Source organism: Solanum stenotomum, chromosome 3 (genome assembly GCF_019186545.1).
Source record: "Solanum stenotomum isolate F172 chromosome 3, ASM1918654v1, whole genome shotgun sequence".
Taxonomy (NCBI): domain Eukaryota; kingdom Viridiplantae; phylum Streptophyta; class Magnoliopsida; order Solanales; family Solanaceae; genus Solanum; species Solanum stenotomum.
This window is the reverse complement of record NC_064284.1, coordinates 43,480,274-43,496,526: the sequence shown is the minus strand read 5'-3', so window position 1 is coordinate 43,496,526 and position 16,253 is coordinate 43,480,274.

Sequence of the window (16,253 nt, the reverse complement as noted above, 5' to 3'; positions counted from 1 at the left end):
TTGAGTTTCTATCTACTATTTTAAAATCTTTCCATATATATTGTATCTTTTACTGTTGTTTTATCCTTAAGTATCATGAGTTGAGTCTCTTGAGTTGAGTACCTTTGAGTTGAGTATCATATCTTTGTGTTGAGTATCTTATTCTTGAATTGAGTTGAGAAGAGGTAAGTATGTTTCCTTTTTATCAAGTTCAAGCCTATGTTTATGCTTTAGAATTCCCCTTACATGCTCGTACATTTCACGTACTGAGCCATTTGTCCTGCATCATTTCATGATGCATAAACAGGTATTCGGGGTCATCAATAAGAGCTTCGTTGATACCACATGGAGTTCCAGTTAGCTATGGTGAGCCTCCTTGCTTTCAGAGAATTTTATTTTCTTTTTTCAGTTTTGTGAGGATGTCGTGGGTCTTGTCCCGACTTCCATCTTTGTCATTAGAGGCTTCATAGATAGATAGTAGAGTTTGAGAAGTTTATTTCATTTATTTTGTTAAATGTTTTAAAGACTTGAGATGCCTATTTCTGGCGAGTTGAATATATTATTTTTATTCAGTTTTTAAGCTTTGTATGCTTGAATTAGTCTTCTGCTTGTAGTTAGCCAGGATGAGCGTTCACTTGGGGACCAGTAATGGTTCTCGAGTGCTGGCCACGTCCAGGGTGTAGAATTGGGTCGTGACACTAACCTCAACTCTTGACCCAAGAACAGACTTCTGAACCAAGACCCAATCCTGACACTTGATAAAGGACCCGACTTCTTAAATACGGACCCGACTCTGACTCCCAATGTATGACCTGACCCTGAATCTTGACTTAAAATCAGATCCAAACTCCTGACTCGTGGCTCGATTCTGACCTCAACGTGACATGACCTCGACTTACCACCCAAGACTCGATCCCAACTCCCAAACCGGGACCTCACTTTTGAACTAAGACTCAACCTTGATGTTTGACCCAGAATCCAACTTTCAAAATAAGATCAGATCTCGAGACCCAATCTCAAACCCAACCTTTGACTGTGATGATCAATTTGAGACCCAAACTTGACATCTGACCTAGGATCTAACCTCGACTCTCGACCTATAACACAAAAAATGACTTGAAACCTCACCCAACACCGAATTCAAGATTTGACCTTGACCTCGATACTTGACCTGGGATTTGACCTCAAATCTTGAGTCGGAACTTGATATCTATAATGGGATCCAACCTTGTTCGAGACTTTGGAGTTGGGTATCGAATCGAGGTTACAAGTTAGGTCCTAATTGGAGAATCAAGAGTTGTATCTCGTATTAGTATTGGGAATCGGTATCCAAAACATGTGTTAGGGTGGAAAGTTAAAAAAGTGTTTTTGAAAATATTTTTCTTAATTTTGGAGGTGAGTAATTTTTCTTAAATTTGAGAAAAATAAGTTGATTTGTGTCACGCCCAAGCCTATACACCCTAGGCATGACCAATACACAAAAACTACTTTTGGTCCTAAGCAAACCTTTGACCTGACTGACTTCTGAGCGAACGACTAAACAAACATAAATAAGGTTTATAAAATAAATATTTTATATCATTTAAATATATCCCATGCAAAAGTCTAAATAAATTTGAATATAAATAATAATAGTCATAATAATGTTTAAAACTTTTGCATGATAATGACTGATCCGGCTCTTTAATTTTGTCTATCTAGGAAACATCTACTAACTAAAGATAGGTGTCTGGACAAGAAACACGACTACCTGACTATTTCACTAACGATGACCAAAAATCAAATAAACTGAACTAACTAAATTTGAGTCCTCCCGAAGCAAGGAGGTCTCTCCAACAACTGATGGAAAGAAATCTTATCGAACGTATTCTATCAAAATTATCTGAATTTGCATAGTAAAATGATGCAATACCAAATGATGTCAGTACATATACAGAATGTAAGAAGACTAAATGAAATACATAACTGAACTTAATAAAATAGATAGAAGTAAAGCACGGACATGAACGAAAAATCATTAAAGTTTTACAATAAGATATGCACTAATTGCCAAAAACACTAAAATAATATACTTTGCTTTTCTGGGATCACTATGAGTCTTGTGATGACACAACGTCTAGTTCACATTTCCAGAGATGTCCTATACATTGTCGGAGTAGATGACAACAAAACTTAAGTTATGGATCAATCTAAAAATCCCTCAATGAGGCCGGGTTAGGATTCACCCAAATCAATGGCACAATCATATCTACACTGTGGCACAGGTTATGGGGTTTGAGATATCTAAAGTCTTACTCAAATCGGTATTCAATACTACTCCCAAAATATGCAATAATGCTCGTACTATTATTTGTGTTGAGTTACTACTCTAAAGACCCTCTTTAAGAAAAACTAATCTTTACTTTACCAACTGAGATTTCTTCTAAAACTATTTATGCTCTTCTTGAATTAGTTATACTTTTCTCAATACAAAATAGTTCATTTGGTTTCATTAGCGTTCCCTTAAAAACTCTTCTCAATTGAGTAACTTAAAATACTTGAACTTTACTTTAATTTAGAAGTCAAGCATGAAAATATGTATGTAAAAACTTTCAATAATTCACAACTAAATAGGGTTCATGTGATAAAATAAGCATGAACAACAATTTAAGAACCGAGATACATGAAGTACTATAATCTCAATGATAAGAATCAAAGTTCAATAACAAGGAATAAAAGTCAATTTGAAGTTCATGAAAACCTTGGTAAAAATCTTAGATTTAACTCTTACTAACTAAATTTTAGAGATAGAGAGTGAACACAAACTTAGTCCATCACCATGAATAGCTTACATACTATCATTCTAATGGAAACTCTAACTCTGAAGAGGAACCCCAAAACTCTCTTCTTAAACTTTAAGGATGAGTTTTTGTTTTTTCTAGATATAGGCGAAAGACTTGATGTTAGAATCTTGTTAAGAATTGTGATAAGAGATTGAGATTGCTTAGAATTAAATTAAATACATAGGAGAAACATGCCTTGGTATTGGAGATTGAGGAGAGAAGAGAATTTAAAAGAAATAATCCCTAAGTCATCCGAGATGAATTTTCTAGTGACCCATCAACTTAACTTAGAGACTGTTTGACATTGATGCTAAAAAGTACGTATTTATAGAAGTGTTATAAAGTAAAAGGAGAATATTAAACTAAAATAACAAAGAAAGAAAAAGAGAGAAAAAGTAGTAACTGTATTTTGCTTCTATCTTGTATAGATTTATTTCATATAGAATGGAGGGTTTTATTAGCCTTCAAACTTGGAGTAGTATACTTGCTACAGTAATCTACTTGGCCTCCAAGATGAGTGGGCCCCATCCATATATACATCCAATTCTTTATTTTACAACACTCCTCCTTGGATGTTCATGTAAAAGAAAAATTATAGTAAAAGAACAAATATGTATGGTTATAATTAAGACACATTGTTTGTTCCCTCATTACAAACAACTTGAAGAAAGATAGTAGGGCTACTTGTAAGCTGCTTATAAAAACTTGCTTGTGTAAGCTATTTATAGGAACTTGCATGCGGAGCTACTTGTAAGTTGTATTCTTGATTTCAAGCTTATCTAGGAAACTGTGTAATGGGCATCACAATATGATGTATTTACTATTTACTGGAGTTTTTTCATAGATAATGTGCCTCGTTAAAATCTCACTAGAAAAAAAAAATCCTATGGGAAAAAGTCCTAGTGAAGGAAAAAGAGTACACAAATCTAGAAATACACGTTGAGATCTGCCTCATTAAAAATCTTACCAGGAAACCCAGTGGGACAAACCCTTGGTTAAGAAAAAAAGAGTGCAGTGCGTATTTACTCCCCCTAATTAAAACATCATTTAATTCTTGTAAAGGATGTCTCCCAATCTTATACTTAGCTTTCCAAATGTTGATATTAATTGTGTCTTTGTGATCAAATCACATTCATAAAGATGTTGCATCATTGAGCTTATCTTGATATATTGTTTTCTTGTCCATTGGATATGTTGAATTCAGCCAAATACATTTTTGACAATCACTTAGTTTGTGACTTCGTCGGCATAGACAAATTGTTCATATAACTTGTTTGTAGAAATATTCAAGTGACAAAAACTTTCTTGATAATAAGATTGATTGTCTTGTTGTATAATATAATATGATAGTATTTCCACATGAAAACATGTATCTCTTTTGAGATCAAACTTGGTATAAATCAAATGATTTCCTGTAGTTTCATAATCAATAAACCTTGACAAGATGGCTAGAATAAATAAATCAATATTTAATTCACTTTGATATCACTATCGATAAGAATAATGTTATATTTTTCATGCACATTAATAAAATTATCGTACCATGAATAACAATAATAATAATAGCAGAATACATAAGTGCACCAATTGCACTATGACATGGTACTTTCTTACCATTTTAATGAGATAAAAACTTATCTTTATGTTAAGTGATCTCACAATCATTGGGGTACTATTCAATGGAATCACTTTAAAATCTTTTAAATCCTTTAGGGATTTACATATAACATTTACTGTCTACATGATAATCATTCATCATGCATATTCAAGTTTTTCATATATTATCAGACTGATAGAAACCTCATCGCATCCACCTTAGGAGTATATATCTCCATACAATAATATCAGGACTTTTGCAAAAAATCCTTATTTTTCAACGTATAAGCCTTAGTTCATATTTTACGATTTCACTTACCGCACAATAATTCATTTGTACCCCACTGACATTATATCTTGATATATGGATAAAATAAGTTCAAAAACATCACTTTTCCTAGTGAATAAAAATATACTTGAATTCTTTGGCCAACCATTTATCTTTCAACTTTAGACATATTTAATATCAAGATCCTCATCACCATTTATAATTTTGAGCACTACATTATATTCAGATATCGTCAACGATTATCTGATAACGATTCTAATGTGACATAACTTATCAAGCTCACTTTGTTTTTAATCGTTTTTAGGTACCTGAACCTTTACCAAGGTTTTTATGAAGTGTTATGTCACGGTGCTCTTTCTAAAGCACATGCCTCATTATTATGACCATCTTGATCATTTGCTTCTTTTCTTCTTAAAAAAGCTTTATGTTTCGAATCGGTTAATCTATCGCGCTTCATGCGTGCCATAAATTATGTTCCTCAAGGACCTTTTACTGGGACATTTATAACTGAATTATAACAAAGGGTCAGCGAATGCATTTGACAATTGACTTAAATTATCTCTTCAATGAGGATCATATCAATGATAATTCATTACGTATAACTTATTTCTAGTTGATTACCTCCCCCTAATGTTAGATAATCTAACATTCACCCAACCTCATTTAGGGACTCATCTTTGCGCATTGCGTAATGGTGGAGCAATGAAATAATATACCACACATTTAAATTTATAGGTGAGAATTATTTGGTTCCTGGCCCAAAATCAATTGTGATAGGGGAACTTTGTTGGCTTGATGCGTACACATGTTACTATACTTTAAATAACATATCTCATATCAAATTTCTTTTGGGAGTTTTGTTCTCATAACTAATGGTTTACCTATGATTGGAGGCATATAATTTCTATTTAAACCACTTGGATATAAATCAACATCACTACTATATAATTTTATAATTTGAAATGTTCTCTTGATTTAACAATTCGAGCAAACAACCTTTGCAAAAATCAAATTATAAGTTGAAAATAAAGCACATGTGACCTAGCATAGATGCATCTATTAAAATCATTTAATAGTAAATGGTCCACATGGCGGGTGAACGGGTCCAAATTCACATTTTTGTGCATTTAAAAAATTTTAGGAGATAAAATCTCAATGATAGCTGGTACAACAATAATTTTATCATGAGAACAAACAACACAAGACAATTCTTGAAGAATTTATTATTTCTTCAATATATATATATATATATATATATAACCACATAAATTCTCATTTATCTTTGTATCATATTTGAACCGGAATGGTCATCAACCGGTCATGCCAACTGATATTTATTTCAATAAACTTCTACTTTGTTTTTCATGTGATTCCCATCATCATGCCCATACTTAGTTACCACAAACAACATGAAAGCATGGTTAATATTTCACATAAATGTTTATAACCCGCTCTGAATAAATGAAGATCTTAAATCTTTCCATATTTTATAGTCTCAATATAATTTTTTCTTGACTATTTCTTTGAAACTTAAAAAGGTTCTTTTGAAACTTACTATAATTCCAATATCATGAGTAATTTTATTTATTTGGGTAGTAGCATATTAGCTTACCAAAGCTCACAATTAATATTGGATACTACCACATATTTCATAACATTGTTTGTGTGGTGAACATCTCATTCAAGGAGAAATATATATCATCATTGTCATGGTCAAAATCATTACATTATTTCTCTCAAACCTTCCGTAGAGGTGAGCACTGATATTTATCCAATCAAACGTGAGCACGACATTATCCAAAATTTTCATTATCTGCTGACACATTCACTTCAAGAATGATCGAAGGTTTGTTGATACTTATCACAAGTCATATTCTCGTCAAGGGATTGACTATAATCATATATACATGCTTCATAATTTTTCATTATAATTTTGTTGTCATATCTTGACATTTATCATATTTATATGACACATCTCAACATCACTTTGAAGGGAAAGTGTACCATCACTTTACTTTTATTTCTTTAGATGAAGGATTTATAGATTTATCAAATTATTAGGTTACATATCAACCGTTTGCCTAATACTTTTCATATCAAATTTGATGACAAAAATTATTTTCACTCTTCTAAGGATCAATTTGAGAACTCGTAATGTTCTTTCTTTTATAATTATAACAATGACTATTATTATTTTGTCCCTTTATGTCTATATTCATATGTTCAACCATAAAGTCATATTGTCATCTTTCAGACTTTTAATATATTGCTATCACATTCACATGGAGCATATAATTCTTGGTTGAGATAGGAATATAATTTTTTCAAGAAAATTAAAGTGTCGTGCTGATAACGTGTTATAAAATAAAAGAAGAATATTAAACTAAAATAACAAAGAAAGAAAAAGAGAGAAAAAGTAGTAACTATATTTTGCTTATATCTTGTATATCTTTATTATTGGAATGTTTTATAAGCCTTCAAACTTGGAGTAGTAACTACAAGAAATTGTACTTTTAACGACCATTTCTTAATGAAGGGATATGAATCCGCTCATTAAAAGTGTATTTATAGCGACACATTTTTTTTCCAGTCGTTAAAGGTCCATTTTTTTTTATTTAATATAGTTAGAGTTAGTATAATATCCAGACGTTAAAAGTATTTATATCAAGTTATTAATTATTTATATACTAAAAAAAGTATTGAAATTTTAGTTTCATTATTTCCTTATTTTTCCACTACACACGTGTTACCACTCTCCCACTTCTCCAAAAAGAAAACATAAAGTCCTGCGTAAACTTTCCTCATTGCCATATTTTTCTCTCTAGAAGTGAAAAAAAAGCTCAATTTTCTCAGCATCTATAGTCAATGGAGCGATGGTTAGAGAAAAATCAGGAATCGTTGGAGGAAATTTCGCAAGCACCTTCTCTCCCATGTTCTCTTTGAATAAAATCAGCTAAGCAGAGATCTAATTAAGTGCGTCTCTCCAAGGTTTGTTAGAGGAAAATTAGCATATACAGTAACACATGTTTCTCTGTTAAACGTTATAAAAATATGATCTGCATCTCGCTTGTTTGATTGCAGCACAACAAAATCATCTTTCTCTTCTTGCGACTTGTTGTAACTTTGCTTCAATTGACATTATTCAGACTCTATCTTGGTGTTTCCAATCTTCCAGGTATGATTTTGTTATTATAACTATGAATTGCCTTGTGGAATGCTTGATTTTGTTCGATTTTAGGTTTTTCTCAATTTTAGGTTTTTCCCAATTATGGGTTTCATCTGGATTTTTTTCGTTCTTTTTTTTTTGTGTTCTTGAACTTATATATATATATATATATATATATATTATTCATATTGATATTTTCACCATCCTTACTTGTTGTCTGTGCGAGTGGTCCACTTTCCGTTCTTTTGTCGAGTTAGATAGTTGATGGAGGATCCACTTATAGTGATATAGAACTTGAGTCAAACAGTGAGTAAGAGCATGAAAAATATCAATAACTTATGTACCATAAATTTCAATTATTAGTGGATGTAAGCTGTGTAGTAAGGAAAGTTTAAGTTCATAAAAGAGGGCGAGTAACTTGAACACTAAACTGTTACCAACAAAAATTGACAAACATTTCATTTTTAGGCTTTGAACAGAAGTTTACAACTCTTGCAGGACAAGAGGAAAAGAAAATGGAAAAAATTATTGCCTCTAATATGAACTGTTAGTTCCTCGTCTTTACGAAATTCAACAACAGTTCACTGTTTATATCCCTGCTCCACTATTTTGTGTCTTTGCTTATAAATGATAATTGTACTAACACTGATCAATTGATTTTTAGGCTTCCCTAAGACATCCATATCATTTTTGTTAGATGTTTAACTAGTATTCTTATCTATTGCATAATGTGTACCCTCTGTTTCTTTGTGTCTGAGTTGATGGACTATTGAAACTTGTATTATTGTCATAACTTGATATCTTCTGTTAGTGCCTACAAACTGCTATGTGTTTTTTAAAAAATAAAGTATACAACATGTTGTTGGCCTGGATTGTTGACTTAGTTGTTGCTAGCAGCTGTTGTTAGGTATTTAGCTGTTGCTGTACCTGCTAACCTGCTACTTTAGTTACTGCTAATAGATGATGAAGTATTGTCAAGGGTTCTTAGGTGTTTAGCTGCGACTGTATAATAATAATATGATATTTACAGAATCTTCTTTTGTTAATTATTATATATTTAATAGGAAAATTCATAAAAGTTGAGAATTTATTCAATAGTGACACGTGTTGAAAGAAGAAATATAGCCTTTCGTCGTCACTGCTCAACACTAGTGTTCTGTTTTGTTTGACCCAAATATATGTCGGGTCAACGAATGATGATGAAACGACTGCTTGTAAGCGTGATCCTCTATCCTCTCTCAATTCACCTATCACTTGATACGAAATCAATCAAGAAGTAAAGAACTAGTAAAATCCTTGAGTTGTACTGAACTAGTTACTGGGACAATTTTGTCCAAAAAAGGGTAGAACTAAAACTAGCTTTAAGATGACGGCTTTGAGTTATTTGGGAAAATATTTTCCATCAAACCACCTTCTATTTCTCTCATTTCTGAAGGCTCCAAAAATAGCAGCAGAGATCATCGACAAGGTGTTCTTGATGGTCTTATCAACTTTCCAACGACTCCAACTCACATATGCCTCTATCTAAATCTGAGGTAACCCATCTCAATCCAAAAATGTTGAAAAATAAGCTCCAAATGCCAAAATAAACTTTTGTAAGTCATTCTGTCCGGAATACTTGCATCACTGTTGGAAGCTTCCACCTTGGCTAGCAATTCCAGCAAGCCCTCTAACTTCTAGGCTTGAGGCTGTCTTCTTAAATGTACATTCCAGATGTTGCTCCAGTTTTTTGCAATTGAGAAGACCTTGTCAAGTTCCATATCATATAAATCAGGATAAGATGACGGCTTGTAGTTATTTGGGACAATATTTTTCATCAAACCACCTCCTATTTCTCTCATTCTGAAGGCTCCAAAAATAGCAGCAGGGATCATCAACAAGGTGTTCTTGATGGTCTTATCAACTTTCCAACAACTCCAACTCACATATGCCTCTATCTAAACCTGAGGTAACCCATCTCAATCCAAAAATGTTGAAAAATAAGCTCCAAATGCCAAAATAAACTTCTGTAAGTCATTCTGTCCGGAATACTTGCATCCTTGTTGGAAGCTTCCACCTTGGCTAGCAGTTCCAGCAAGCCCTCTAACTTCTAGGCTTGAGGCTGTCTTCTTAAATGTACATTCCAGATGTTGTTGCTCCAGTTTTTGGCAATTGAAAAGACCTTGTCAAGTTCCATATCATATAAACTAGGATAAGATGACGACTTGGAGTTATTTGGGACAATATTTTCCATCAAGGCACCTTCTGTTTCTCTCATTCAGAAGGCTCCAAAAATAGCAGCAGGGATCATCAACAAGGTGTTCTTGATGGTCTTATCAACTTTCCAACAACTCCAGCTCACATATGCCTCTATCTAAACCTGAGGTAACCCATCTCAATCCAAAAATGTTGAAAAATAAGCTCCAAATGCCAAAATAAACTTCTGTAAGTCATTCTGTCTGGAAGACTTGCATCACTATTGGAAGCTTCCACCTTGGCTAGTAATTCCAGCAAGCCCTCTAACTCCTAGGCTTGAGGGTGTCTTCTTAAATGTACATTCCAGATGTTGTTGCTCCAGTTTTTGGCAATTGAGAAGACCTTGTGAAGTTCCATATCATATAAACCAAGATAAGGTGTTTCTACCAAGCCATTTATCTTTCCAAAATTTGACATGCTCTTCATTACTTGAATTGAACCATACCTTTTGGAGAATTCATTACCCAGCTTGCTAATATATTTCTGAAGTCCTAATCCATAGCGAGCATTAGAGATATAAAAAATTTCTTCACAAGGAATAAGGTAAGAAACTAATAATCTTAGCATTTGAGGATTTGTTATTACTAATGATATGTTAGGTATTAAAATTGCAGCCCCTTATGGTAATAACCGAAAGTAAACAGATTAGAGTTAGTAACAAAGGCCTAAAGATCTGGATAAGTGCTAAATGACAATCTACAAATTGTAAAGAGTTTCGATAATCTCAGCAAAGTAATATAATCTCCGAACCTTCAAGCCTCCTATCTAAAAGAGTGAAACAATTTTAAGATACATAGAAAGATAAAATGTAATTGTAAGTCTTTCTTAAGTGATTGATAGTAATTAAATTGACTAGTAATCTTAGCTAGCTAGTTAATCCATTATTAAAATGATGAATATTTATTGTACTTACAAAAGAGAATAGTGATGTATCAAGTCTCTTAAATCTCTTAGCATTTGTTTTTTTGATGCATCATATAAGAATCACACCTTTCTTGATTTATACTATTTTTCATGTCATCTTCACTGCACTTCTCACTCAGAAACATGTGTTTACTATTCTATATATTATCCATATATATTTCCATCATCTATCTCAAAAGTTATAACTGAAACATCGATCTAATGTTAAATATCTCCGGATTAAATTTCACTTCCCAATAAGACATAATAATTATTGACTTCTGTAAATGTACATGAACTAAGTGTACATTTATAATTGGAGCAATCACTACACAAATAACTAATTGAAAATCACATAATCAGTTTTCTGAAACTTACCTAGAATCTTTCAGAAAGAGGTCTTCTTCAACTTTTGAACAATAAATGGTTAGTTCTTACTTATGTTGGTGTATTTATAATATCTTTTGTTGAATGAAGATTATGACACCTAATAAGGAATGGATGCAACTTGTTCAAGATAGACTTGATAATGCTTACATCATTGGGGTGGAGAAATTTTTGGATTATGCTTTTACAAAATTGGGAGAAACACAAGAAATACGTTGTCCATGCATCAGGTGTTGTAATGCATCTTCCAAAACTCATGAGATGGTTAGGTCACATCTATTAGTGTAAGGAATAATTCAGAGTTAATACTTTTTGGTATTATCACGGGGGGAGGTTAGGTCAGCCAGAGTCAAATTCTAAATTCGTAGAGGACAATAACATTGAAAATGATGATGATGAGGATAAAATGCATGAGCTCTTAAGGGATTTACACCCTGATTTCATTGAAGAGAATATGAACACTAACAGTGATGATTTTGTTGAGGAAGAACCAAATCCTGAAGCAAAACGATTCTACGGCCTATTAAATGATTATGAACAGCCATTATATGAAGGTTCAAAAGCAAGAAAACTTTCTACTTTGATTAAGTTACTTCATATTAAAAGTATTGGCCAATGGAGTAATGCTTCATTCACAATGTTGTTGAAGATGCTAAAGGAAGATTTATTGCCTGACGGATCAAACTTGCCAGATTCATATTACAAGGCAAAGAAGGTAATTCGAAATCTTGGACTTTCTTATCAGAATATAGATGCGTGTAAAAACAATTGCATTTTATACTGGAAGGATGATAAGATTCTCGAATTATTCAAAGTGTGTGGCGCATCTAGATGGAAGGAGAATCAACGCAATGGGGAAGCACAATCTAAACGTGGTAAAAAAATACCATGCAAGATTTTACATTATTTTCCTCTAAAGCCAAGACTTCAGAGATTGTTTATGTCCTCAAAAACATCTTCTTTGATGAGATGGCATCATGATGAAAGAGTTGATGATGGAATAATGAGGCACCCAGTTGATTCAATTGCATGGAAGAGACTTGATGAACTTCATCCATCTTTTGGTATTGAGCCTCGTAATGTTCGACTTGGACTTGCTAGTGATGGTTTTCAACCATTTAAAAATTCGAAAACTCCATATAGCATTTGGCATGTGGTACTTATTCCTTATAATTTGCCACCTAGGTTATGCATGAAGCAAGAAAATTTTATTTTATCGATGCTTATTCCTGGTCTTGAAAGTCCCGGGGATGCAATTGATGTTTATCTCCAAACTTTGATAGATGAATTAAGGGAATTATGGGAAACTGGAGTTGAGACCTTTGATGCGTCAACTAAATAAAATTTTATGCTACATGCAGCTTTGTTATGGACCATTAATGATTTTCCAGCATATGAAGTTTTTTTCAGGATGGAGTATCAAAGGGAAATTGGCTTACCCGTGTGGCAATAAAGAAACTATTTCAATTAGGTTGGATAATGGTCAAAAGCAGTGTTATATGCATCATAGACACTTTCTTCCTCTTAATCACAAATGGAAGAAAGATAAAGATTCCTTTGATGGCACAAATGAGCAAAGATTACCGCCAAAAACGTTATCTGGTAATGATATACTTGATCAAGTAGATTATTCAGAAGGTCTAACACAAACAAAGGATCCAAGGAAGAAGATTAAAATATCATACAAGAATAGGGGTGATAATTGGAACAAGAAGAGTATTTGCTTTGATCTTCCATATTGGAATACTCTATTGTTGCGACATAATTTAGATGTGTTGCACATTGAGAAGAATATTTGTGATAATATTTTGGGGACAATCTTAAATGTCAAAGGAAAAACCAAAGACACCTTGAATTCTCGATTGGATTTGCAAGCAATGAACATAAAGAAGGAATTGCATCCGATAGAGAGGGAGATAAATATGAGTTACCTACTGCAAGTTACACATTATCTCCTACAGAGAAGCACAAATTCTTCACTTCCTTGAAGAATTTAAAGGTTCCAGATGGGTTTTCATCAAATATTTCTCAGTGTGTCAACCTTAAAGATAGAAAACTTTTAGGATTAGAAAGCCATGATTGCCATGTTATTCTACAACATTTACTTCCACTTGCTTTACGTGGTATGCTCTGCAAATCTGTGCTTGAACCACTTATTGAGTTGTCAATATTTTTTAAGATACTCGGAGCAAAATGTTTAAGAGTAGATGAGCTAGAGAAAATAGAAGCCCAAATTCCAATAACTTTGTGCAAGTTAGAAAAGGTCTTAATTCCTGCATTTTTTGATATCATGGTCCACTTGCCAATTCATTTAGCTAATGAAGCTAAGATTGCTGGACCTATCCAATATCGATGGATGTATCCGGTGGAGCGATGGCTATACTTTCTAAAATCATTTATTCGTAACATGGCTCGCCCAAAAAGTTGTATTGCACAAGGATATATAGCATTTGAATGTATGACCTTATACAACAACAACAACAACAACATACCCAGTGAAATCCCACTAAGTGGGGTCTGGGGAGGGTAGAGTGTACGCAGACCTTACCACTACCTCGTGGAGGTAGAGAGGCTGTTTCCGGAGGACCCTCAGCTCAAGTTCAACAACCCAAGAGAAATAAGAGGAAACATTATATATGACATAGTATCCAATAAGAGAAAAGTGCATAGTCAACAACGGAGACAATAACATCAAGAAAATAAAGTGAGAGGTGAAACTCAGTAAACGACACAAGACTATATGATCACAGACAAGAACTACAAGATCAAGGCTAGGACTACTACAAACGTTACCAACCAAAACCCTCGCACGGGAAGACAACACGCTAGCCCTACTAACCTTCAACCTTAATACGCGACCTCCACTCCTTCCTATCTAGAGTCATGTCCTCGGTAATGCGAAGCTGAGCTAAGTCCTGTCTAATCACCTCTCCCCAATACTTCTTAGGCCTACCTCTACCCCTCCGCGTACCCTCTACAACCAGCCCCTCGCACCTCCTCACTGGGGCGTCTGTGCACCGTCTCTTCACATGCCCAAACCATCTCAGTCTCACTTCCCTCAGCTTGTCCACCACAGAGGCCACTCCCACCTTCTCTCGGATAACCTCATTCCTAATCTTATCGCTCCTAGTGTGCCCACACATCCATCTCAACATCCTCATCTCCGCAACATGCAGTTTTTGAACATGTGAGTTCCTGACTGGCCAACACTCCGCTCCATACAACAAGGCCGGTCTAACTACCACTCTGTAGAACTTACCTTTAAGTTTCGGTGGAACTTTCTTATCACACAAGACTCCAGAGGCAAGCCTCCATTTCAACCAAGCCGCCCCAATGCGATGTGTGACATCACCGTCTATGTCACCACTTCTTTGGATTACAGCCCCAAGATACTTAAAACTTTCTTTCTTGGGAATAATCTGTGTGTCCAGTCTCACTTCCCCATCTGCCTCATCCACCGCATCACTGAATTTGCATCCCAAATATTCAGTTTTGGTCCTACTCAACCTGAACCCTTTGGACTCCAGCGTTTGTCTCCACACCTCCAGCCTCGCATTAACTCTGTCCCGCGTCTCATCAATCAGTACTATGTCATCCGCAAATAACATACACCATGGTACCTTCTCCTGAATAGACCGCGTCAACTCATCCATCACCACAGCAAATAGAAAAGGGCTAAGGACTGATCCCTGATGCAACCCCATCTCAACTGGAAAGTGTTCCGAGTCTCCTCCAACCGTCCTAACCCGAGTCTTGGCTCCACCATACATGTCCTTTATCGCCCTAATATAAATCATCGGGACACCTTTAGCCTCCAAGCACCTCCAGAGGACCTTCCTCGGTACTTTGTCATAGGCCTTTTCGAGGTCAATGAATACCATGTGTAGGTCTCTCTTCCTTTCTCTATATTTTTCTACCAGTCTTCGCATAAGATGAATGGCTTCGGTAGTCGATCGTCCCGGCATGAATCCAAACTGATTTTCAGAGATGGACACCCCTCTTCTCACCCTCATCTCCACCACTCTTTCCCAAATCTTCATAGAATGACTTAGCAGTTTGATACCCCTGTAGTTGTTACAGTTTTGGATATCACCCTTGTTTTTATACAACGGAATGTATGACCTTATGTTCAAGGTATTTGCATACGATGGAGACAAAATTTAATCGCCATGAAAGGAATTATGATGGTTGTTCTATTGAATCTGATGGAGGTTTAGAAATTTTTTCTCAACCTGGAAAAAGTTTGAGGGGTGAAAACCACGCAATCTTGATTCAAGTGAATTTGAGCTTGCACATTTTTGTATTTTGAAGAACTGTGATGAAATTCAACCATTTCTCGAGTAAGTAATGACTCATTCAAATAAGTTACTCTTATATTTTCCATATCCTTACATAAAAGGACATGTTATACTTCAAATTATTTGCGGAGAATTTTCACAAATTTCAATTGAAACATCCAAAATCATTCAGAGATCGAATGGAATAGACAATTCTTTAGTTGGTTAAAAATAAAGGTGAGTAGTTAAGCATTTGTATATATTAAATCAACTTATGAATAATATTTTCTAAACAATGTACTAAAATTTGATAGGTTGCGGAATTGCACAAACACGTTGAGAGTAAGAAAATAAAAGATTTGCTCTCATTGTCACGTGGTCCTCTTCCATATGTGACATGTTTAAAAAGCTATGTTACTAATGAATATAGGTTTCATATGCGAGATCATGATAAAGGTTTGAGAACTCAAAATTGCGGGGTGGTTGTAGTTTGTGAGACAGATGAAGAGAATAAAAATATTGATTATTACGGAGAGTTAACTAAGATTCTTGAATTACAATTTACTGGTGGGAGAAGAGTGGTTTTATTTCGATGTATG